The 24,445-nt window shown below is 41.1% G+C and overlaps 1 long non-coding RNA gene across 3 annotated transcripts in view; it reads right to left on the bottom strand.

The window, feature by feature from the left end:
- The window catches only part of LOC103691475 (uncharacterized), a 49,972-nt gene extending 26,607 nt beyond the window's left edge, over positions 1-23,365 (bottom strand). For all 3 annotated transcript variants that reach the window (XR_005500712.2, XR_005500713.2, XR_005500714.2), the window contains exons 1-2: positions 15,136-23,365; positions 12,880-12,939 (exon numbers count right to left, since the gene is read on the bottom strand). This is a non-coding gene — a long non-coding RNA (uncharacterized LOC103691475). The remainder of the gene's footprint in view (positions 1-12,879; positions 12,940-15,135) is intronic.
- Between the last annotated feature and the right edge of the window lie 1,080 nt (positions 23,366-24,445).

Below are 24,445 nucleotides of genomic sequence, written 5' to 3'. Positions count from 1 at the left end.
GGCATTTGAGTGTTTGTAGCCTTGCCTCACAGTTTGTGTCCTGCTTAGTGTTTTACCAGCATGCTATGAGTCTTCAGATTGCTGGTCCTGCCACCTGCTGCCATGCTACCCCACCATTATGGGCTATTGCTTTTGCAACAACAAAAAATGAATTAATGCAGTGCAGTAGCTCCTGGGCAAAGTCTGAGCAAGTCTCTACTGCAGCAGTCACCTCCCTGTAGGAGTGGTGGCTCTCTGATACCTTGAGAGATAATGAACAGTTTCAAAGTGGTCAGAGTAGAAAGAAAGGAAGCAAAAGTAGAGAAAGACATGATGAAGAACAGAGAACTGACTGAAAACAATAAACAGCTGTGTGTGTGGATCTAAAGAAGAGAGACTCTAGTCATTGGCTTCCAGGGAGCCTGCGAAAGTTGTCAAGTCCTCGGAACCAAGGATCTCAGACTCCAGGCTGTGCTCCAAGAGTAACCACTGTAAAGTGCTAAGAGACCCAACCTCCAAGACATGCAGAGAACCATAAAGCTTACTGCTGCCAAATAATAAAGGAAAGGTAACTGCCACAGGGTAAGTAGCCTCTCCTTGTCTGGCCCAAATTTCTAACCAGATAGAAGAACCCTCGATCATCTTATTGGTGATGAGCAAATGCTTTCTCAGAAAGCCTACTGTTTGAAGTTGAGATGTGTAATGGTTGGTCTTGATTATCAACCTGCATGAATTGAGAAGTGGTTGGGGAATCCATAAAGCTCACCCACCAGCATCTCTAAGCACCTATCCATAGAGAATTAACTAAAGGGGTAGGTCTGCAGGGAATGGGAGCAGCACCATAGTATGCTGTCAGAGTTTCTATTGCCATGATAAAATACTGTGACCATAAGCAACTTGGAAAAGAAAGAATTTATTTTATCTTCTACCTTGTAGTCTAAAATCCAGGCAAGTCAGGGCAGGAACATGAAGATAGAAACTAGTGCAAGGGTCATTAAGGAGTGCTGCTTACTGGCTTGCTCCCTGTGGCTTGCTTAGCCTACTTTCTTATGCTACCCCAGACCACCAGCCCAGAGGTGGCACCGCCCAAAGTGAGCTGGGCCCTCCCCCATCAGTTGTCAATCAAGAAAATACACCTGCTGGGTGTGTTTTCTCAATTGAGGTCCCCTCTTCCAAAAATGAATTTGGCTTGTGTCAAGTTGACATAAAACTAATGAGCATGCATGCCAATGGCAAGTATAATAGTTTTCCTGTATTTCTGCATTTTAAGCGAATCTAATGTTATTTATCATTTTATAATGAGTGGCACACTGATTACTAAACCAAATAAAAGGTTTCAAAAGCTAAGTCTAATTACACCATTTGTTAAGTTTGTACTTGAACCCAATTAACTTGAGAAGACAAAAACAACTGTGAAAACCAGGGAAACTTTAATTTGGAGAAAGAACACTCTGCAAATGTTAGTAATCAGAACAGTCAAAAGGAGAATCTTGGAATAACGCAATTAAGAAAAACTGGTACCGGTGTCCTAGTGTAACATTTATTTTAACATACTCCAAGATACTTTTACTTTTTAAGTTTTACACGCTAATGCTTTTGCTCAAACTAATGATTATACTTGTTTTGTTTCTGGCTTGAAAAACAAAGCTCTTTCTTATTTCCCATACTTCAACTTTCTTGGGAAAACTACCATAACCCAAATCTTTTTTTTTTTTTTGATTTTTTTTTTTTATTAACTTGAGTATTTCTTATATACATTTCGAGTGTTATTCCCTTTCCCGGTTTCCGGGCAAACATCCCCCTCCCCCCTCCCCTTCCTTATGGGTGTTCCCCTCCCAACCCTCCCCCCATTGCCGCCCTCCCCCCATAGACTAGTTCACTGGGGGTTCAGTCTTAGCAGGACCCAGGGCTTCCCCTTCCACTGGTGCTCTTACTAGGATATTCATTGCTACCTATGGGGACAGAGTCCAGGGTCAGTCCATGTATAGTCTTTAGGTAGTGGCTTAGTCCCTGGAAGCTCTGGTTGCTTGGCATTGTTGTACTTTTGGGGTCTCGAGCCCCTTCAAGCTCTTAACTCCCTATTTCTCTCTTTCTTCTCCTCTCTTCACACTCCTCTCGTCCCCACTCCTCACCCCGCTTTCTCTATGCTCTCTTACTTACCCATGATTAATGACAAATTTCTCTGCCACCACACCACTCCTCTGCAAATCACCAGTCAGAAGCCTCCAGGCTGCTCTGGGCCAGGAGCTATTTGTCCTCTCACCTGCGCAGGCTCTAATCGATCCCAGAATTATCTGCAGCCAAAACTGCGCTTCTTTGCCTAAGTCATTGAAACCAGCATGAGTTCAAGAGAGGTTGTTCGACTGCTTGATCTTCTCGTCCTACATAAGCTATTCCCCGTGTCCTTACCAACTGTGAGACTGTCACTCCTCTCTGAGGGGAACAGGGACTCCAGGTAGAGTATCAAACAGAGATAAGAAAGAATCGTCTCTTTCTGCTCAGTTTTGCCAAATCAAAAGCACCAGGACAGTCTTGGGCATTTTGCTAATGCTGGCTCACTCCCTCAAGCTTACTCAGCTGTGTGTAAGTAAAGCAGGTTTCTTTTTTTTTTTTTTCCTTTTCTTTTTTTCGGAGCTGGGGACCCAACCTAGGGCCTTGCATGCTCTACCACTGAGCTAAATCCCCAACCCCATAAAGCAGGTTTCTAAAAGCATCATCTTAGCACAGGATCCCCAGAATTTGGGGAACAGGCCTTCATAGAGATGATTTGTTCCCAAGCAAAAATGTTTTAGAGTCACTCACATTTCTCTTAGGTTCCGACCCAAAGAGACTACTTTTCCTGTAGGCCACCCATATTTTCTGCTGGCCGCAACAGTAGAACATGTCTGAGAAAAGCTTCCTTCTAGAAATCATACTGGGGAAGGGAGAAGGAAGGAAAACAAGACACATTTATGGATACCACAAATGGCCAGGGACATGGCTGACCAGAGGTGTCCTTTCCTGTAAGGGTAAATGAGTTAAGAGGCCATTTCATCAGATCAGTGGAACAAATGAAAGCCACAGCTGTGAGGTAACAGGTATTGATTTACATCCACTGTGCCTTAATGACATCTCAGAAGAGAAACTCTACCCCAACAGAAGCACACAGTCGGCCAGGAGCTAGGTTTGGGGAGAGATCCATCCAGAGTCCCATAAATAAACTGCATAAAGTTGACAGCAGTGATGTTTTTGTTTACATTGTATCGAAGTGGAAATCTAGTTTTTGATGATAGGGTGTGTGAGATCAAGGTATCGGTCTTTTCAACCCATTGACTAGATACTATCTTAGTAATTCAGTAAGTGAGCCATCTAAAGCAGAGCTGAGAGTTGTGAACTAGCCCTAAGGCCGGCGAATCTTTCCCAGGAAGAAACAAGCTACAGATTGAAAGGTTATTGTGCCCTTAAACACTTAAGGCCCTTTAAACTGTCAAGAAACATTTAAAGCTATTCCGTACCCAAGGCAGGACATGCTTAATTGAATTAGATAATTGACAGTCCTGCTAGATGTACAAATTTTCTTCAAATAAACGAAGTATGTTGAAGAAAGAAAAAAGTGACTCTGGCCACCTGTCCCCCCAAAATTTGGTTTCTTTAACAAAATTTGTGTGGTTGCTTTCCATTTAGAAACTGCAGGTAGAAATGTTGCCAAATGCGGACACTGAGGTAGTCAACAAGGAACCAGAGAGGAAGGGTCCAAACAGCAACGGCGGGACAGGCACAAGATGGAAAGTCTCTTCAAGTTTCATTTCATCATCTGGAGTTAATTAATCAGTTTCATGATGACCTCTGCCCATCTTGGCACTTCCATGAGGACATGGTGAGGTGGGTTGGTGCTTCAGAACATTCCCATTATTTTCAGCAAATCCAAGCTATTAAACCTAAGCTCACACTAAGAATGCAACTAAGAATGACTAAAATATGTGTTTCTGCAAACCCCGGGGCCAAAGGCCTACAGGCTGGACTTCAAAAGGCGGTGTTATGAAAAACACACATATGAGCACTGACTGCTGCCTGACACTTGTGCTCTGAAAATAGCGAAGCGGGCAGGGAACAACACAGTCTTGTAATCTCCTCTCACCAAGTAAATGCCCACCTAGCTGGGAATGCGATGAAGAAGGAAAGAAAGGCACAATAAAAGTGATACACACTAGATAATTATATATATATAATTGTGCATATATTAAGAGTTAGGTATTTATATATGTGAGTACTCTACTTGTATGTATGCCTGTATGACAAAAGAGGGCATCAGTTCCCATTATAGGATGGCTGTGAACCACACTGTAGTTGCTGGGAATTGAACTCAGGACCTCTGGAAGAGCAGCTCTTAACTGCTGATACATATCATATATATATATATACATATATATATATATACATATATATATACATATATATATATATACATATATATATATACATATATATATATATACAGTGTGTGTGTGTGTGTGTGTGTGTGTGTGTGTGTGTGTAATTTTTGATGTATAGACATACATCAAAAAGGACACCTCTGGCCAGCACTGTCCTTAGCCATTTGTGGCATCTATAAATTGGTCTGTTTCTTCATCTATAAGTGGGTTTCTACACACACACACACACCTCACACATGGATATAAAGACCATCTTTAGTGGGAAAGCCAGGCATCCCTATGATAGCAACTAATCAGTTCATAAGAAAACAGTTTCTTAATTTAGTTCAATAGAAACATTCTTTCAAAGAAGTCTTTACTCTGACCAATGGGAAAACAATTGTAGTAAGTCCAATGTGAAGTTTCTTCTTTGGGGAAAATGAAAACTTGGTAAACTATGTTTTACAGACTCTTCAATTCGTCCTCAATTCTAAGCTCATTTAGTACCTTTTGCCTCCCATGCACTGCCCCAAGAACCTTACTAGTATAAACATGCTACTCCCAGACCTTGAATGCTCTCCAACTTTTACCCTTCCTTACAAAATGTATTTCATTTTCCTGATCCTTTCCTCAACTGAAGTCAAAGTGAATTCTTCATACCAATGATCCAGCCCATGTGGTACACTCATACAGTAATCATAACCTTGTTTAAATGCTTGGACTAAAAGAAATTTGTTTGGACTACAGAACATTCCTATTCTCTTCACAGTCTACAATAACATTTGATAAGCAACACTGATCTAAGTTTTTTAAGTCTTGGACTAGGCAAGATTAGCAACTTGTCCTTTTGAAATTGGGTCCTTAGGAATTGGATCCTCTGTATCGGTATGGGGGATAAACATGTCGCATTTTCCAGCTGACCTTCAATTTATAAGTTTAATAGTAACTCTTAGGGATTGTTAGTATATGCTCATAGATTTCGTGTTCTGTGTTGAACTAACAACAATCCAAACACTTTGCCATTCCTCCCATAGAGATGAGTCCTTTACCCTCTAGTGTGGAGTCGACCTGGCAGAGGGACTTTCCTTGATCAACAGAAGTGGTGAAAGTGGAACGTGACCGGTGTTGGCGGAAATCTTGGCCTTAAAACCCAGGGTCGGTCCTGCTTTTGCCTTCTTTAGAGCTCAAAGCCACTGCATAGGATAAAAACATCCTCTTTTTAGCAACCTCTGTGCAGAGGGTCAAAGATTTCCACCCAGCTTCCGGCTGTCCCAGGCAACCTAGCTGAAGTGACCAATGTCTCTAAGTAGAACTGTTGAAGAGCTGAAGAGCATCTCCAAATAACAGACGCTGTAAGTACAACAGTAAAGAAGGTGAGAAAAACCACCCACAGGGACTCAGTCCACAGACAGCTACTGTCATCGACTACTAAGCTGTGAAGGGATCCATTATACTGCAGTGGATAGCTGAAACATCCCTAAGAGCTACTCTATCCTTTCTTTTTTTATAAGTATTTTTTTATTTTTTGTTTACATTTCAAGTATTTTCCCCTTTCCCAGTTTCCCGTCTATAAGCCCCCTATCCCATTCCTCTTCCCTTTCTTCTAATAGGGGTTTCCCCCTCCCCAACCACTCCTTCCCACCCCCTGACATTCCCCTACATTGGGGGGGGGGGTGTCCGGCCTTGGCAGGACCAAGGGCTTCTCCTCCCATTGGTGCCCAACAAGGCCATCCTCTGCTACATATGCAGCTGGAGCCATAGGTCTGTCCATGTGTACTCTTTGGGTAGCGGTTTAGTCCCTGGGAGCTCTAGTTGGTTGATATTGTTGTTTTTATGGGGTTATAAACCCCTTCAGCTCCTTCAATTCTTTCTCTAACTCCTCCAATGGAGACCCCATTCTCAGTCCAATGGTTGGCTGCTAGCACCCGCCTCTGTATTTGTCAGGCTCTAGCAGAGCCTCTCAGGAGACAACTATATCAGGCTCCTGTCAGCACACACTTCTTGGCATCAGCAATAGTGTCTAGTTTTGGTGACTGTATATATATATGAACTGGATCCCCAGGTGGTGCAGGCTCTGAATGGCCATTCCTTCAGTCTCTGCTCCAAACTTTGTCTCCATAGCTCCTCCTATGAATATTTTTCTCTATCCCTTTCTTTGAGCAAAGCAATGAGTAACAAGGAACATCATTTTAATAAGATTTTTAATTTATCACAATCATTTCACACTCCAGGATAGAGGTTAAAATCTATGAAGTAAAAAAACAAAACAAAACACTGGGGATATGGGGGTTGAGGGAGGGTCTCATATAGGACAGGCTAGCCTCAAACTCACAATATAGGTGAGGCTAACCTTGTACTTCTGATTCTTCTGCCTCGGCTTCTCCACTAGTGGGATTATAGACATGTGCTGCCATCCTTGACTTTAAATTTTCTATTAATGTATTTGTTGGGTTAGGTATGGTGACACAGCTATAATTCTAATCCTTGGGCATCTAACACAAGCTCGAGGCTAATTTAAGCTACAAGGCTACCCTGTGTAAAAAAATTGTTTTTGATTCTTGCAAGAATAGTCATAAGTCAGAAAACTGAGGTTTGTCACAGAGGAAGACTCATTACATATGCAAAAAAACTGTTATCCTCATGTTCTAACAATTTATTAATAAATGTGTTACAATTACACTAAGCCCTTCTTCTATGGCACTTCATGCATCTTTACATCAGACAACAGAATAAATCCTGAATAAGGCAAAGTGCCAGTTATCCTTCATACAGTATGACCTGAAAGTCAAAAGGCCACCTTACACCCTAAAGCTCTTCTCTACCTACCTTCATCTCTACTTATACCGCCAAAAAAATATTCTTCCCACTGAGTCGTATACCTACCGTGGGGTAGGCCCCTTGTAAATACAAACAGTGGCTTTTTAGACAGTTAGTGGGTTAGCATGTTAGAGCCAATGTCTATGCTAAATCCAATCCTTATAATGCAAGGCCAGTTTCAAGTAACCTTGTTAAATGATGCTCACAGGGATTGGTCTCTATCTCACTCTCAGTCCACCACTCATACTAGGATCTCAATTGTCTCTGTAACATGCCGAGCAGCCATAATCACTGGGACTCAGCAGGTAGCATTTGTCACATACTATTTCTAATGTCCACAGCATCCTATAAATTGCTACTTTTCCATTTCACAGGTTCGAAAACAGATCCAAGGGCATAGGTGATTGGTGGAAGCTCCCGCAGTTCATCAGAAACAAAGTCAGGGTCCCAACCAGAACTCTTGGCCGAATCCACACACGAGAGCTCCATCCGACACTGCAAATTCTTCTGGCCAACAGAGTACCATGCCTGTGAGGTAGTTGGGAGAGCTCCCTTCTGAGGGAAGTTCGTCACTGCCATCTGCTTCCATTCTCAAGCCATTGTCTGTCCAGTTCATCCTTGTTCTCATCTCTTTAAGCCCTATCTCTGAGCTCCACTATGCTGTTTTTCCCATCCCTTCTGATCACTCTAATCTAACGATAGCACTCAGAATCCTCTCTAACTTACAAGATAATAACAGCATCCTGCGGAGTTCAAACAAAATATATTTTTAAAAACAAAGCTAATTGCACCTCAAGGTGTTTATGGATAACAGAATGATAATAGCCCTTTAATCACATAGAGTGGATAAACTTCTTTCTCAAAGTGCTTCACAACCACTAACTAATTGGTGTTTCAAAGTAATAGAAAATATCTTCTAACCTGTGGAAACAAGAGTAGCTTAGGGTGAAGCAAGCCTGTCCCTCTCATGGTAACATGGAAGTCCCAGCTCTCATTCCCTGGGGAGCAGTTTCCTGAACTCCGGGTAATGTAAGAACAAAGGCTGGACATCTTCCCATCTACTTACCGTGTCACTCACAACATTTACTTACAGTCCCTTCGCCGTGACCTTGTTATTTTAGGATGTGGCCTTCGTCAATTATCATGTAAGGAAAAAACAAAGTCCTAGTGGATTATTAGACAAAAATTGACTTCACATAGATAAAGACGAAGCTAAGAGAGATGTATGAGTTTGTCCCCCAAAGCTATCTCCCACCCAGGGAAGCTTCTCATATACTTGAATGATGGTGGCAACTTTTAAAAAGAACTGTGGGGGGGGCTGGGGATTTAGCTCAGTGGTAGAGCGCTTACCTAGGAAGCACAAGGCCCTGGGTTCGGTCCCCAGCTCCGGGAAAAAAAAAAAGAACTGTGGGTAGCCATCCTTTTACTATGTAAGCTGCCCTAATTGTTAAATAACAACATGTTTCTGTTTCTATTTATAGCTTTTCAACACCGCCTGTGTTTACATTGCCTGGGTTGTTTGTTTGGTTGGGGGTTTTGGTTTTGATTTTGTTCATTTGGTTTTCAGTTTGGGGTTTTTATTTTGTTCCTTTTTCATGAAAACATCATGTCTCCAAGATATGACCTTGCAAAATGATGCTGGAAAAATCCCTTCTCCTATGTTTAAAACATTCTCAAGCACAATACAAACTAAATAGAATACCATAGGACAATGTCACCATACACAGCATTTCAGATATTAGTTCTCACGAATAAGAAAGAAAAAAAGAGGCCAAATTCAGCCCATGACAGCTCCTGACGAAGGGTGGACTTTTACAACAAACCAACCTGATGTAATCTGAATCTCCTGATGAAGTGTGGACTTTTAAAACAATCAAACCTAATCTACCAAGACTGGTTTTGTGTGAGTGTGTGTGTGCGTTTGTGTGCATGTGTACGTGTGAATGTGTGTGTGTGTTACCTGTATGTGTGTGTGTGTGTGCGTTACCTGTATGTGTACCAGAAGTCATTCCTCAAGTAGTGTCTACCTTGTTTGCCTGAGACATAGCATCTCTCATAAGCCTGCAGCTTGCCAAGAGTGCCAAATGGCCACTGGCAATGTATCTGTCTCCTCCTCCCCACTGCTGAGATTGCAAGTGAAAGCTACCAATTTTCTCTTTATATGAGTTCTGATAATCAAACTCAGGCCTCATGTTTGTATGCCTAACTAAGCTGCCTCCCCAGCCCAAAAGCTGTTTTCAATGTCCTGGAAAAAAAAAACATAAAAATCTAAACTTAGTCATCACTACTGGTCTTTCGTCATCTCCTATGAGCAATTCTTGACACCAAATTTAAAAGAAAAACTGTGCACTGGTATCATAAGAACCATACAATGAAAGAATATTTGCAGTTTAAAATCTGAAACATATCTCCATTAGGTTTTCAAGGAAGAAATGGCTGGAAAACCTAGCATTGCATGGCAATGGGACAAACTTAAAACACTCGGTATGTTTAATTTATTTCAGTAGGAGAATCTCCCACAGATATAGTTGTCAGAATCATCTATGTGTTTGCATTCTTAGACATTTCAAGCATTCCAGAGGTGGAATATAGAAATAATCTAAGGGGCTCGAGACCCCATATGTACAACAATGCCAACCAACCAAAGCTTCCAGGGACTAAGCCACTACCTAAAGACATGGACTGACCCTGGGCTCCAACCTCATAGTAGCAATGAATAGCCTAGTAAGAGCACCAGTGGAAGGGGAAGCCCTGGGTCCTGCCAAGGCTGGAACCCCAGTGAATGGGATTGTTGGGGGAGGGCAGTAATGGGAGGAGGATGGGGAGGGGAACAGCCATATAGAAGGGGAGGGGAAAGGGTTAGGGGGATGTTGGCCTGGAAACTGGGAAGGGGAATAACAATCGAAATGTAAATAAGAAATACTTAAATTAATAAAGATAAAAAAAAGAAATAATCTAGAAACGCAAATATGTCAAACATGGCTATTACTTAGAAAATATTCCACAAAGTTACATCTTCTGGTGTAGTTTTGGGGATAGTTATATAGGTTTCCAGTACCGGGCATGAATTCCCTCTTATTAAGCAACTCTTAAGTCTCATTATATGGCTGTTGGTTACCCCCAAGATAAAAGTGCCACTATTGCACCTCTGAGTATATCTTGCTGTGCTTGCTATTGTGGTTCATGGACTTTGCAGGGAGGTTGGACTAATGGTTGTTTTTCTCCCTAGGCAGCTTACATGGCACCTTCAGATGAGAGCTGGTACTCAGGGACAAAACGGGAAGGTCAATTCCTCCAAGTCCTAGGTCTGGAGTATGTGGTATTTTTACAATAGAATTTACCTTCATGTCTTGAGAAGCAACCAAGAGCAACAACAGCTTATATTGTTTTGGAAGATTTTTGGGCCCTGTGGCCAACTTTCTATGCCTGTCAGTTTTGTTAGATAATCTATGGCTGCATCACTTCAAGTACTATAACTACATTTAAAAATGTGTGTATATATAATTTATGTATTGCTAAGTAAATACAAAATTAAATGTTTGAAACAAGCCATTGAGAATCATTACTATTTTAATTCAGATTTAAGTTTAAATGTGGCCTTCATTCAGTCTTCTAACTTACAATAGAATGCACAGTAGTGCCTGAGCAGCCAACCAGAATTGAATATGAAAGTAACAAGGCAGTGCAAGCCTAAGTGTCTCCATAGGAGGCATTTGCTAAAGTCCTCCTACAGCCTTAGGATTCCACAGGTAGATGATAAAGGAAGATACAGTTTAGCCACATCTAGTGCTCAGAGTGCCATTTTCAATGAGGTTCCAGGGTTGTGCCTGATACACAAGATGCCACTAATACATTTTGACTGGGTGACTTGGGAGTTTACATTTACCCAGTTGTGCTATACCAAGGTTTATATCTGCCTACAATGATTGTCCTGGTTTCTGTTGTTTTGTTTTGGGGTTTTGTTTGTCAACTTGACACAAGATAGGGTCATCTGGGAACAAGGAACTTCAGTTGAGAAAAATGTCTCCATCAAATTGGCCTACAAGCAAGTCAGTGAGGCATTTGCTTGATTAAAGATTGTTGCGAAAGAGCCCAGCCCACTGTAAGTGCTGCTTCCCTTGGGCAAGTGGTCCTAGGTTGCATAAAAACAGCAAGCTGCTAGCATTTGCCTCTGTATTTGACATGCTCTCAGCTTGCTGTTGAAATGTAAATAAAAAAAATCCAACTAAAACAAAACAAAAATAAAAAACAAAAAACAAAAACCACCAGCAAGCTGAGTGAGGCATGGAGAGAAAGCCAGCAAGCCCCATAATCCCATAGTCTCTGCTTCAGTTCCTGCCTCTAAGTTCCTACCTTAAGTTCCTGTCCTCATTTCAATGGTGGACCATGATATGAAAGTGTAAGCCAAATAAAGCCTTTTTCCCCCAAGTTTCTTTTGATCAGATCGTTTTATCACAGCAGCAGAAACCAAATCAGGACAATAATGAGTACATGAAACAAGAGGATAAGAAATAATGAAGTGCAATGGAGTGTTGGCTCAGTAGTTCAGCACACTGGCTGCTCTTGCAGAAGACCCAAGTTTGGTACCCAATACCCACGAGGCAGCTTACAAGCACCTGCACTACAGTTCCAGAGAATCCAATGTCTTCTTCTGCCCTCTGCAGACACCAAACATGTATGGAGTGCACATACAGACATGCAGACAAAATATCCATACACATAAAAAAATAAGTAAAACATTAAATAAGAAAATAAAGATGGTTGAAGAGGAGAAAGAGGAAGAGGAAGGGGAAGAGGAGGAGGAAGGGGAGGAAGAAGAAGAGGGAAAGGAGGGGGAGGAGAAGGAAGGGGAGAAGGGGAAGAGGAGGGGGAGGAGGAAGAAAAAGAAGAAGAGGAAGAGGAAGAGGAAGAGGAAGAGGAAGAAGAAGGAGAAGGAGAAGGAGGAGGAGGAGAAGGAGAAGGAGAAGGAGAAGGAGAAGGAGAAGGAGAAGGAGAAGGAGAAGGAGAAGAAGAAAGGATGTGATTGAAATTATGGGTTTCCGCTCTGATTAGAAAATAATATCCAGGGGCTGGAGAGATGGCTCAGCGGCTAAGAGCCCCGACTGCTCTTCCTAAGGTTCTGAGTTCAATTCCCAGCAACCACATGGTGGCTCACAACCATCTGTAATGGGATCTGATGCCCTCTTCTGGTGTGCATGAAGACAGCTACAGTGTACTCATACATTAAAAATAAATAAATCTTTAAAAAAGAATCAGCCTTGGGGTTTTTAAAAAAAAAAAGAAAAGAATATCCATAAGTTTTGTAGTAACATTCACAACAATACACTCACCAAAGTATTTGGTACATTACAATTGATGAAAAGAGTGCTAATTGAAACTTAAGCTGAAACAAAGGTATCATTAGACACCCTGTCAATGGTACATTCATATTCTTATTCCCAAAACCAGGTATCATCTTTAATCTTTTGCCTCCTTTTTGATCACATGAAAGTCACCAGGAGACAGACTAGACTAGAGCCCACAGCCCATAGATGACTGGGTCTTCTGAGTGCTGGTGGTCTAATCCCTACACCTGCCTTCAGAGATGTCACTTCAAAACTCTCAGAAGATAAAAGATTGATTGGTTTTTATGGTTGTTGTCTTTGCTATTTGTTGTGACGTCTCTCTTGCTTCGTTGGTATCTAAATCTTACCTTTGAACCAAGACCTCTTGATGCTTCTCTTCAGACTCTCCCATTGACCTCCCCTTGTGCCTTTTCAAAGGGGAGAAAAAAGACAACAATTGGCTTAATTGATCTTGACTTTCTAGGAACTAATGAAATCTTGATTTTCAGTTCTGACTTAGAAATGTGTCATAGGTGTGAATTGATTGATTTTTATCAGGCTAACTTCCTCCTGCTGCAATCCTTCATTCAAACTATCTTCTTTTAAACTACCAGTTGACTAATCAATCATTCAACCTTAACAAAGTTTGTCCCCCTCTCACTGTCTCAAAGAAGAAAAAAATGGTTAAAAAAGAATCTATAAAGAATAATAAGAAAAAATGGCTTGATGCTTTAATGGTTGTCAAATACTGTTTTGCGTATACAATGTGGAGTTTACTCATTCAACTTTTCAAAAATTGTTGAATGTAAATGTAGATTGGGCATTTGTCCAAATATGGCCTATTGATAAAAGCATTGTGTGATATTACCAGCCAAACCTTGCCTTTTTATACTCTTTTCTGAAGTGATTCATTTCTTCAGTCTTCTTCAGTAAGCACCATAAGAATCGTAAGTCTTAGATTGAGCACAACTATGTCTCTCCATTACATCATACTAAAGCATGCCAGAAAGAATTCGCGTGCGGCATAATACAGCCTACATACATGTGGCTTATTTGCCTGGTATTTCCCCTATATAATCTAAAAACAACTCTTTTTTTCTCTACCATGAATTCCATTTAGACAGATCAAAAAGAAAATTATAGAACTAAGAATTAAAACTCTTTCATGCCTAGCCTTGACTTTCTCTTGAGGAATTCCATCTCCTCTGTGCCTTGCTTCCTAATCTATAGAATAAGAATCACATTGTTATATTATCTGTGTTCCTGAATAAACTAAATTATAACTATTGATTATCCATCTAAGGTGCTTTTCCCTCAGGTCTATATACATCCTTCCATCACCAAGTTAATCAGTGGTCAGTCACCTGCATGTGAGAACCACCTAAGGCCAAAGGATACAGTATGTGAAATGTTTTAACCCTGCAAGGCTATGACTGGATAGAGAAAATAGTCATGAAACTGGTATCATTATCATTACTGTAATGGAGGTAAAGGTTCAAGGGTTAAAACATACAGAGCTATTAAAATGGCCAGAAAGAGTACACAAAAGATGTACATGTGATTGTTATCTTAAAAGATGAATGTCTGTTTTTAAAGAGTCTTCTAACTGTCCCTGATTAAATATCTTGTCTTCCTTCTTGATTCCTTACAAAGTAATGCTGTAATCAACAAAATCATATCCCTCAGTAGTAATTGTCTCTGATGACATAACAATGATCTAGTTGTTAAAATGAAAACACTACATCTCTGTTTTGGGACCGAGAGGGGTCTACAAGAGTCCATTGGGATATGAGAAGGAACAGACAGACAGACAGGACAAAAACACACACACACAGAGAGAGAGAGAGAGAGAGAGAGAGAGAGAGAGAGAGAGAGAGAGAGAGTCAATGAGTACTCTGAAAGATCTACAGTTCCTACCTTTCAAAAGAAACTATTTTTAAATGGACTAGTTGAGAAAAGGAAAGGCATCAGAAAGGAGGCAAAGTTGACAAGAGAGGGTGATGGGGTGAATATGATCAAAAACTAGTATATGTGTATGAAAATATTATACTGAAACTTAATATTTATTTCTTACACTTGCTAATAAGGCACTTAAAAATAAACTGTTTTTAAGAGCCGTAGATGACACGGGACTTTACCATGTCCTGTTGTTTAAATGGGCTCCAATTTCTTTAGGTATGTGTCAAACTAGAACAGAGTTTGCCATGCATGCTGGCATTACCAGCTCCTGCACGTCTACCAGAAAAATCCTCATCAGTGAGCTTTGGTCAGATTCTGTGAGTCCAGTGAGAGCTGGACACTCCAACCAGCCATTCTTGGCAGTGAGATCAAGCCAAGTGACATGGTCTCTAAAGTTCAACATCTATACTGGCACAGTCAGTCTTGCTGTGAAGAGGTTCACAAGTTGGTGTAACAATACGCTTAAGGGCATGGAGTAAAATCTTGAACACATGTGCACAGTAGAGTGTGACTGTAATTCTTTTGGGTTTTCTTCTGTCCCCTTTGTACCCAAGTAACTGGCACAAAGACCTTGTATTTTTATTAACAAGACGCAACCCTGAACTTGGTAGATTCTGAGCTACTCCAACCCTACAAGGCGATTTCCCAGCCACATGGTCCTTTACCTATGGGTCTGGCCTTGGCTCACTCTGGTCCACGGGTCTCTGTGTCTACTCTTTCATTTCAATCTCATGGCAATCCTCCTGCTCTCTCCATGTTGTTTCTCCACATCTCCTCTCCTCCTAGTCCTTCCTCTCCTCTCTTCTCTCTCTGGTCTGCCTGAGATACAAAGACAGATGTGATACAGTCTGCGTTCCAAGGAAGTACGTGCAATATCATGCTATGACTTTATCCTATAGGCCCCTACAAAACATCCAGAGATTAACTTCTCTAACTGCTTCATTTGAATTAGTGAAAAGGTAAGTTTAAAGGCCAAAGAATGTTAGCTGATTAAAAGAATGAAATTTGCAGTTAGAAATTCAGACTTAAAAATTCAATAGCTCATGTTGATATCCCACAGATGGCAAAACCAAAATAGGTTAGAGGAAGGGGTGAGATTTGCAGAAGTGAGCCCATTGGTCTGACCATTCATGCCTGTTATGGTCAGAAGCAATGCAAGGCTCACTGTGACTGGTGAGCCACAACAAAACCAGAGCATCCAATCTCTTCCATAAGAGACTTAGACACTAACTTGAAAAGCAAATCATACAGAAGACATGGTTATAGGGGGCTTTTTTTCAATCATACTTTTCCAATAATCCTAAATGATAAAATATATAGAAATCAAGTATTGAATGCACCAAACAGGGAGAAGAAGGTCCCATGTGCATGGTGAAAAAAGGAACAGAAGCTGTATTCTGAGGCTAACAAAGGCTAACAGACAAGGATGGCATAGTTAACGGATGTAAAACAGAATAAAGTACAGACAAGCCCAGTGAGTCCCAACCCTATGTCCCCTGGGAGCTTTTTAATGACACACAAACCCTAAAAGTCTGACTCAACTAATGGTCCTAGGGCCCAGGGATCAGTATTTTGGAGAGAATTTTTCCAAGTAGTTTTGGTGTTCTGCCCATGTGATCACTGGTTAACAAACCACAGGACTGAATAACAGAAGATGTGTTCAAAATGAGAAAGATGATTATTTTAGACTTAGTTAAGTGGCCTTTCCAATGACATCATTTGGATAATCAGACTGAATTTAGAAGTAAGGATCATGCTTTTTTATCATGTCTGAGTAGTAGTAAATATTTCATGACTGAATGAAATATAAATATAAAATTTATAATATAATATAAATAGAAAATGAAAAAATATAAGATTGTAAAGTCACTTGAGTGCTTTAACCAATACATAAAGTGATGACAAATAAAAAGGTTATTGCAACATTATAACAGAGGGGCAAATGTCAGAAAGCGCCCTCCGGCCAAGAGCTTCACACAGCGAGTGTGTTACCTCAGACCCACATCAGCCTCACAAGACACATTAGTCCTAAACAGGTAGCTGAGGCCCAAGATCACCAGCAAAGCTTAGAATCTGGGTTTGCAAATATGGTGTTGTGGGTTGTACTGGTAGATGCTTGACTCTGTATGAATAAGCACCATAGCAACCAACACGGGCTCAAATTTCTGAGCAAAATTCCAGCTTTGGATGCATTCTACTGGATCTGAAGTGGCATGTGATCTAATTAAGATATTTACCTAACTACAAGATTAGAGTTCTTAACAGTAATCAGACAGGTGGACCAACATCTGATGTTTCTGCTAAATAATTTGATTCTTCTCATGTAAGATTTCCTTAGAAATGAAGTAGCAAAGAAAATATGTCCCATTGTACTTGATTTTGAAACAGGAAATACGATTAACTGCCTTCTAAAATGGGGGGAATTTCTCACTCTATCATTTTCCTGAGGCAAACTTCTGGCTTTGATTTTATGGAGTTCGTCCAAAAAGAAATAGTTTTATACGATACTATGCATCATACAGCATAGCAGATTACGCCAGCTAATATAACAGTAAAGAGAGTGCAGACGGCCTCTCACATTTGGATATTTGATATTATGATCGATCTGAAAAGGATGTTCTAGATAATATCCTACTGAACATCACAAAAGAACCAGACACCAAGCAGTAAATCTTAGAAGTAAAACAAGACAAGAAACTGTGTAGTCTCTCCTGTGTGGAATCTAGGTTTCAAAATAATAGAGCGTGAAAGCAAAATGGAACAATGGGAAAGACAAGGACCAGCAAGAAAAGAAACAAAGGGGCTGCCAAGATGGCTCAGGGAGGGAAGGCCACTGCCACCAAGGCTACTGAGCTGACTTCGATGTCCAGGACCCACATGGTGAGAGGAAAGAACCAGCTTCCTCTGACCTACACACACACACACACACACACACACACACACACACACACACCATGTAGCTCTCTCCTATGTACACTCATACACAGACATACAAGAGAATGTAATTTTTAGTTTTGAATGTGAAAAATGGAAAGGAATAATACATAACTGGGAAGTAGATCAAAGTGCATAATACAAATGTGTGAAAATGTCATGAAATGTATTTTTCATTTTTTTTGCTACTTCATTGCTACTTTATAGAATATATGTATTAATAAAAAAGTGAAATGAATGTATGGTACATTTTGCATAATATCCTCTATCCAGGTACTAGTAGGAACCTTCCATTTAAAAAAGTATTTAGCTGCCCAAGGAGGAAGTAGGGAGCCTTTCTGTCATCATTCAGAAACACAACACAAATAAACACAATAAGCACCTTAACTGCTTTGGGAAACTGGATCGTCTGAGCATTGTGTTTGAGTATAACCAAAGCCAGTTCGTCTAATAGTCCACCATATACTGCCAACTGGAAACACAGCTGGATGCTCCTACTCCGTCATCTCAAACACATCTACGTTGTCATTTCAAGCACAACAAGCCATCCACCTTAAGACACACTTCCATTTCACCCCTATTCTGTATTACCAAACTTATTTCTTCAAGCCTTAGGCACACTGTTCGAGTTTTCTGTGCAAACTCCACAACTATTCTCTCTGAAATGCTCACTCATTTGGTAGTTGAGGTATGCTTGTGATTTTGAAATATCACGATCGTAATATCCTCCTGCCTTGGATCTATGTGTGAGGGCAGCACAAACACCATTGTTTGTACTGGGCATCAAAGAGCTTTGCATCAGGTTTGGATATGTATTGATGATGTTCAGAAAATTTCCCAAGTTAGTCTCTAGGTTATTCTGACACAAAGGAAGTGGATGGGGGGATCATCCACAAGCAGAAATGCCCAAGTGAGGAGGCTTCAACCACACTTAGAAAGGGGAAGGAAATAATCACGGGAGGTGGAAGGATGGAGGATGGAGGGACCTAGGTGGGAAAGGGGAGGGGAGCAGAAAAGGGGAACAGGAACAGATATGGGGGGAGGGGACAGGAGAGAAGCCCAGAGAGCAAGAGAATGAATGGAAATAAGCAGCTTCCTGGAATGGGAGGTGAGGAGTACCAGAGACCCCTGAAGTGAGACTCTCTCTCGGGAGTCATTAGGTGTGAGGGGCGTAGGGGGGGCGGGTAACCTGAGCCAAAATGCTCAAGAGTGGGGGAAAAGAACTCTACAGGCCTCAAATGGAGGAACAGGACTACTAACCCACAGTCAAAATTCCTGACCCAGAATTGTTCCTGTCTAAAAGATCTGCAGGGACAAAAATGGTGACTGAACAAAAGGAGGTACGGTGCTGGCCCAACTTGGGATCCATCTCATAAGGGGTAGGGATACAAACAGCCTGGCATGGCTATCCTCTGAGAGGCCCTACCAGCAGCTGACTGAGACAGATGCAGACACTTAATACCCAACCATTAGACTAAAGTCAGGAATCCCCATGGTTGAATTAGGAGAAGGATTGAAGAAGCTGAAAGGTTGAGCGACCCCATAGGAAGAGCAGCAGTCTCAGCTATCTCGGGCCCCAGGGGCTGAGTCACCAACCAGGAGCATACACAGGCTGGTCTGAGGCCCCTGGTGCCTGTGTAGCAGAGATCTACCTGGTCTGGCTGCAGTGAGAGAAGATGCGCTTAATCCTTGAGAGACTTAAGGCCCCAGGGAAGGGGGAGGCCTGGTACGGAGGAGAGCACTCTTTCTGAGGCAAAAGGGAGGAGGAATGGAATGAGAAACTGTGGGAGGGGGGACTTGGGAGGAAGAATGACTGGAATGTAAATAAAATAATTTAAATTAAAATGAATTTTTTTTTCTCTAGCTATCTTTAAGACAGTTCTCTGGTAGATTTCTTGGGATACCTGAAAGAGGACTTGGAGATTTGGAAAGGTCTTTCTGACTTATTGATTTCTTTTTTTAAAAAGGCTGACGAAATCTTTTAGTATTATGGTATTTCTGTTATCTGCACTGACCCCTAATTTCAACCTCCAGCACCATTGATGAAAAATAAATACTTCTGAATGGGCCAGGAGGGCTTTTCTGATAGTGACAGGACTTGGGCAGGACTGCCTGGAGCACCAGGCCTCATCCTTTGAGTGTGCTAATAGGTCATATAATGATTTTCTTTTCCATTACTGTTTTCCTTCATTGAGTCTCTCAGCACTTTACTCTATATCTTATTCTGAATTTCAAAACGAAAGATAAACGGGCTGTGAATGACGATCAAAGAGCTCAAAGATTACGTAATCAAAGGCAGAACTCAGACCTTGAAACAAGTTTCTACAATAAACCACAAAAGCCAACAGGCTGAAAACACCGCCAGGCAAGGCAAAATCAAAATCAGATTCGTTGAAAGAAAACAGTTTTGGAATCAAGGATAAATAGATGTGCTCTCCCGGAAAGGTACAAGCACCCTACCCTTGAATGCTTAGGATAGCCCTAAGGGTAGCCCCACACATACCCGGCATACTGTCCAGATTTTCCTTTTCACAATCACTTGAGCATACAGAATGTTCTTACTTTATCCTTTTGTTTCTTTAATTGCTACTTTGAACTCTTTCTAGTCATCTTTGTCCCTGCAACACAATGCTTCACAATAAATATTTATTAAACTAACTAAAAACCCTATTGGAGGCTGCCCTATTAAACACAGACTTATGAGCAGGAAGACCTACGTATATGAATACAGATTGGTTGAGATGCCGGCTTCATCGGAGGTTCATACAGCAAATTGATATTTAAGATATTTTAAGTATGTTTTGGCTACAGTATTCTAGTGACAGATGCCAATGTTTTAGCCCTCCATCTTGTTATTTTTAAGTGATTCTTTATTGTCACTGCCTTTCCTTATTCATTTAAGGTTTATTTTGTTTTAATTACATGCTGGGGGTAAGTGCATGTATGTTCAGGTGCCCATCAGCACATCAGATATCCTGGAGGTGGAGATACAAGCAATGGTAAGTTACCCGAAATGGGTGCCGGGAACTAGACTTGGGTACTCTATAAGAGCAGTTCACACTTTCAGCTCCTGATTCACCTCCCCTTTTATTCTTACACCAAAAGAGAGTTAAAGTGAGCAGGAAGTAGCAACTACACCTCTTCTACTCAATACACATAAAAATATGTCAGCTTAGTACACCTAAATATTAACACCTTTCCCATTTGAAAATTGTAGTTATAATTCCTACTTTAAGAGTGAATGAAGATTAAAAAAAATCCTTCTGTTTCCCAAACAACCCAGCTGAAAAGATAGTTCCCACAGCATCTTCAGCTTCAGTCAGTAATCCTATGTTACTAAACTATCTCTCCACTCATTTCCCAGAGACAAAAGGACAGGGTTTTCAGACAGAAAGCACGCCACCACAAATTCTGTCACTGTTAAGTGAAGAACTGGGAGTGAGAGAAAATATGTCTATACATAACCTTCTGCTTTCAGCCCTGCTGCACATGAGACCATTGTCTGAACGCTGTAGTGACAATTAAAACAACCAGAAGAGATGTCCCACAACCACAGCGATGACCAACATCAAGGAGAGACATCTTCATGAAGCTCGTCTGAGTGACTGCTGAATTGTAATCCTTGATGTTCTTTTGTGTAGAACAAGTCCACTTAGTAAATAAGGGAGGACAAATAAACAAAATTGAAACCCTCACCAACCTCAGCAAATCCGAGCCCCACAGAATTATACCACTACCGTAGAAACTACCAATCCTCAGAGAGACCAGTAAGCACTACGAGACCTTGGCAACTGGACTGCTGTGTTTTCATCGCTTCTCTGTGTCTTGTTCTCTCTACTAATCTCCAAGATGACAGGGGATAGGGGTCTGCTGCAAAGGTAGAATAAACATCAGAACAAGAAAAGACAGCCGAGATACCATCATCAGAGTGGCTCGTGCCTTAGTAAATGGCCTGTGGTTTGGCCAATCTAAGATGATGCAAAGGAAGAAGCCATGGCTCTACAGCAGACTTTACTTCAGGCCATACCATGTGCTTTGTAGGTAGAATCCCTGCCACATAAGCAAACGGCCCAAAGGCAATGAAAACAAAATCAAAAGTTGGTTCAAATGGCATAGACATTCAGACACGACAGACCATCATCCCCTTCTACTTTGTCACTGGGTAGAACCCGAGTTCATAACCAAGGAATGATGGTGCTCACAAGATACTTGTGCAAATCTGAGACACAAGAATGGACATCTCAATGCACAGTGAATTTCTTTCTATAAATCAGCGCCTTCCAGTACTCCTGTCGTGTCTGCAGTCACACCAATCTCCTTCTCATTCAGTGGTTCCTCCCACAGCCTCCCTGCCTCTAATTCCAGTCACAGAGTATCTGACACCATCTTCTGGTTCTGTGCACACCAGAGGCACACGCACATAGGTAGACAAGACAAATTTTTAAAAAGAACGAATAAAGCATTTTTAATATGAACATGGATTTTAAATATTTAAGATAGAATTAAAAGATGCCTCATCAGTTAACGACATCTGTTGCTCTTCCAGAGAACCCGGGCTCAGTTTCCAGCACTCACGTCACAACAATCTGTAACTCCAGTCCAAGAGAATTTACCACCTTCTTCTGGCCTCCAAAGGTACAAATACCTTTTTTTTTAAATATTAAGCAAAATTTATTTCATGGGTTTGTTATTGTTTCTGTTCGGGGAGAGAGATTTTCATATGCCCCAAGATGGCCTTAAACACAGTTTGAACTGAGGACAACCTTGAATGGATTCTCCTGGTTCTGCCTCCTGCAGGCTGAAGATAGAGTTGTCCACTACTACACCTCCTTTGTGTTATACTGTGGATCAAATTCATGCCTTTATGCATGCTGAGCGTGCACACTACCAACCAAACTACTCCCTAGCCCCTGACCTCCACATTTCTTTTTTTTTTTTTTTATTGACTTGAGAATTTCTTATATACATTTCTAGAGTTATTCCCTTTCCAGGTTTCCGGGCAAACATCCCCCTAATCCCTCCCCCTCCCCTTCTTTATGGGTGTTCCCCTCTCAATCCTCCCCCCATTGCCACCCTCCCCCCAACAGTCTAGTTCACTGGGGGTTCAGTCTTAGCAGGACCAAGGGCTTCCCCTTCCACTGGTGCTCTTACTAGGATATTCATTGCTACCTATGAGGTCAGAGTCCAGGGTCAGTCCATGTATAGTCTTTAGGTAGTGGCTTAGTCCCTGGAAGCTCTGGTTGCTTGGCATTGTTGTACATATGGGGTCTCGAGGCCCTTCAAGCTCTTCCAGTTCTTTCTCTGATTCCTTCAACGGGGGACCTATTCTCAGTTCAGTGGTTTGCTGCTGGCATTTGCCTCTGTATTTGCTGTATTCTGGCTGTGTCTCTCAGGAGCGATCTACATCCGGCTCCTGTCTCCCTGCACTTCTTTGCTTCATCCATCTTGTCTAATTGGATGGCTGTATATGTATGGGCCACATGTGGGGCAGGCTCTGAATGGGTGTTCCTTCTGTGTCTGTTTTAATCTTTGCCTCTCTATTCCCTGCCAAGGGTATTCTTGTTCCCCTTTTATTTTTTTTTCAGTTACTACTGTACTTTATTGTGTTCAACCAAATCACCATGTTACAAAAATAGCAAGCTGCCATAATAAAAAATAAGGCTCCTCTATCCAGCACCAGATAGCATCATTTTACTTTCAAGCCTAGAAATTGCACACTTGTATATAAACCAACCGAAGATGAGGATTGAGAGTTCATCTTGGTGGATTTTTCCTTTGATGAATGTGAAGTGTCCTTCCTTATCTTTTTTGATGACTTTTAATTGAAAATTGATTTTATTTGATATTAGAATGGCTACTCCAGCTTGCTTCTTCTGACCATTTGCTTGGAAAGTTGTTTTCCAGCCTTTCACTCTGAGGTAGTGTCTGTCTTTGTCTCTGAGGTGTGTTTCCTGTAGGCAGCAGAATGCAGGGTCCTCGTTGTGTATCCAGTTTGTTAATCTATGTCTTTTTATTGGGGAGTTGAGGCCATTGATGTTGAGAGATATTAAGGAATAGTGATTATTGCTTCCTGTTATATTCATATTTGGATGTGAGGTTATGTTTGTGTGCTTTTCTTCTCTTTGTTTTGTTGCCAAGACGATTAGTTTCTTGCTTCTTCTAGGTTATAGCTTGCCTCCTTATGTTGGGCTTTACCATTTATTATCCTTTGTAGTGCTGGATTTGTAGAAAGATATTGTGTAAATTTGGTTTTGTCATGGAATATCTTGGTTTCTCCATCTATGTTAATTGAGAGTTTTGCAGGATACAGTAACCTGGGCTGGCATTTGTGTTCTCTTAGGGTCTGTATGACATCAGTCCAGGATCTTCTGGCCTTCATAGTTTCTGGCGAAAAGTCTGGTGTGATTCTGATAGGTCTGCCTTTATATGTTACTTGACCTTTTTCCCTTACTGCTTTTAATATTCTTTCTTTATTTTGTGCGTTTGGTGTTTTGACAATTATGTGACGGGAGGTGTTTCTTTTCTGGTCCAATCTATTTGGAGTTCTGTAGGCTTCTTGTATGCCTATGGGTATCTCTTTTTTTAGGTTAGGGAAGTTTTCTTCTATGATTTTGTTGAAGATATTTACTGGTCCTTTGAGCTGGGAGTCTTCACTCTCTTCTATACCTATTATCCTTAGGTTTGATCTTCTCATTGAGTCCTGGATTTCCTGTATGTTTTGGACCAGTAGCTTTTTCTGCTTTACATTATCTTTGACAGTTGAGTCAATGATTTCTATGGAATCTTCTGCTCCTGAGATTCTCTCTTCCATCTCTTATATTCTGTTGGTGAAGCTTGTATCTACAGCTCCTTGTCTTTTCTTTTGATTTTCTATGTCCAGGGTTGTTTCCATGTGTTCTTTCTTGATTGCTTCTATTTCCATTTTTAATTCCTTCAACTGTTTGATTGTGTTTTCCTGGAATTCTTTCAGGGATTTTTGCGATTCCTCTCTGTAGGCTTCTACTTGTTCTCTAAGGGAGTTCTTTATGTCTTTCTTGAAGT

This window comes from Rattus norvegicus, chromosome 2 (assembly GCF_036323735.1).
Source record: "Rattus norvegicus strain BN/NHsdMcwi chromosome 2, GRCr8, whole genome shotgun sequence".
NCBI classification, from domain to species: domain Eukaryota; kingdom Metazoa; phylum Chordata; class Mammalia; order Rodentia; family Muridae; genus Rattus; species Rattus norvegicus.
The sequence above is the reverse complement of the archived record's forward strand: the minus strand, read 5'-3'. Positions and strand labels throughout refer to the sequence as shown.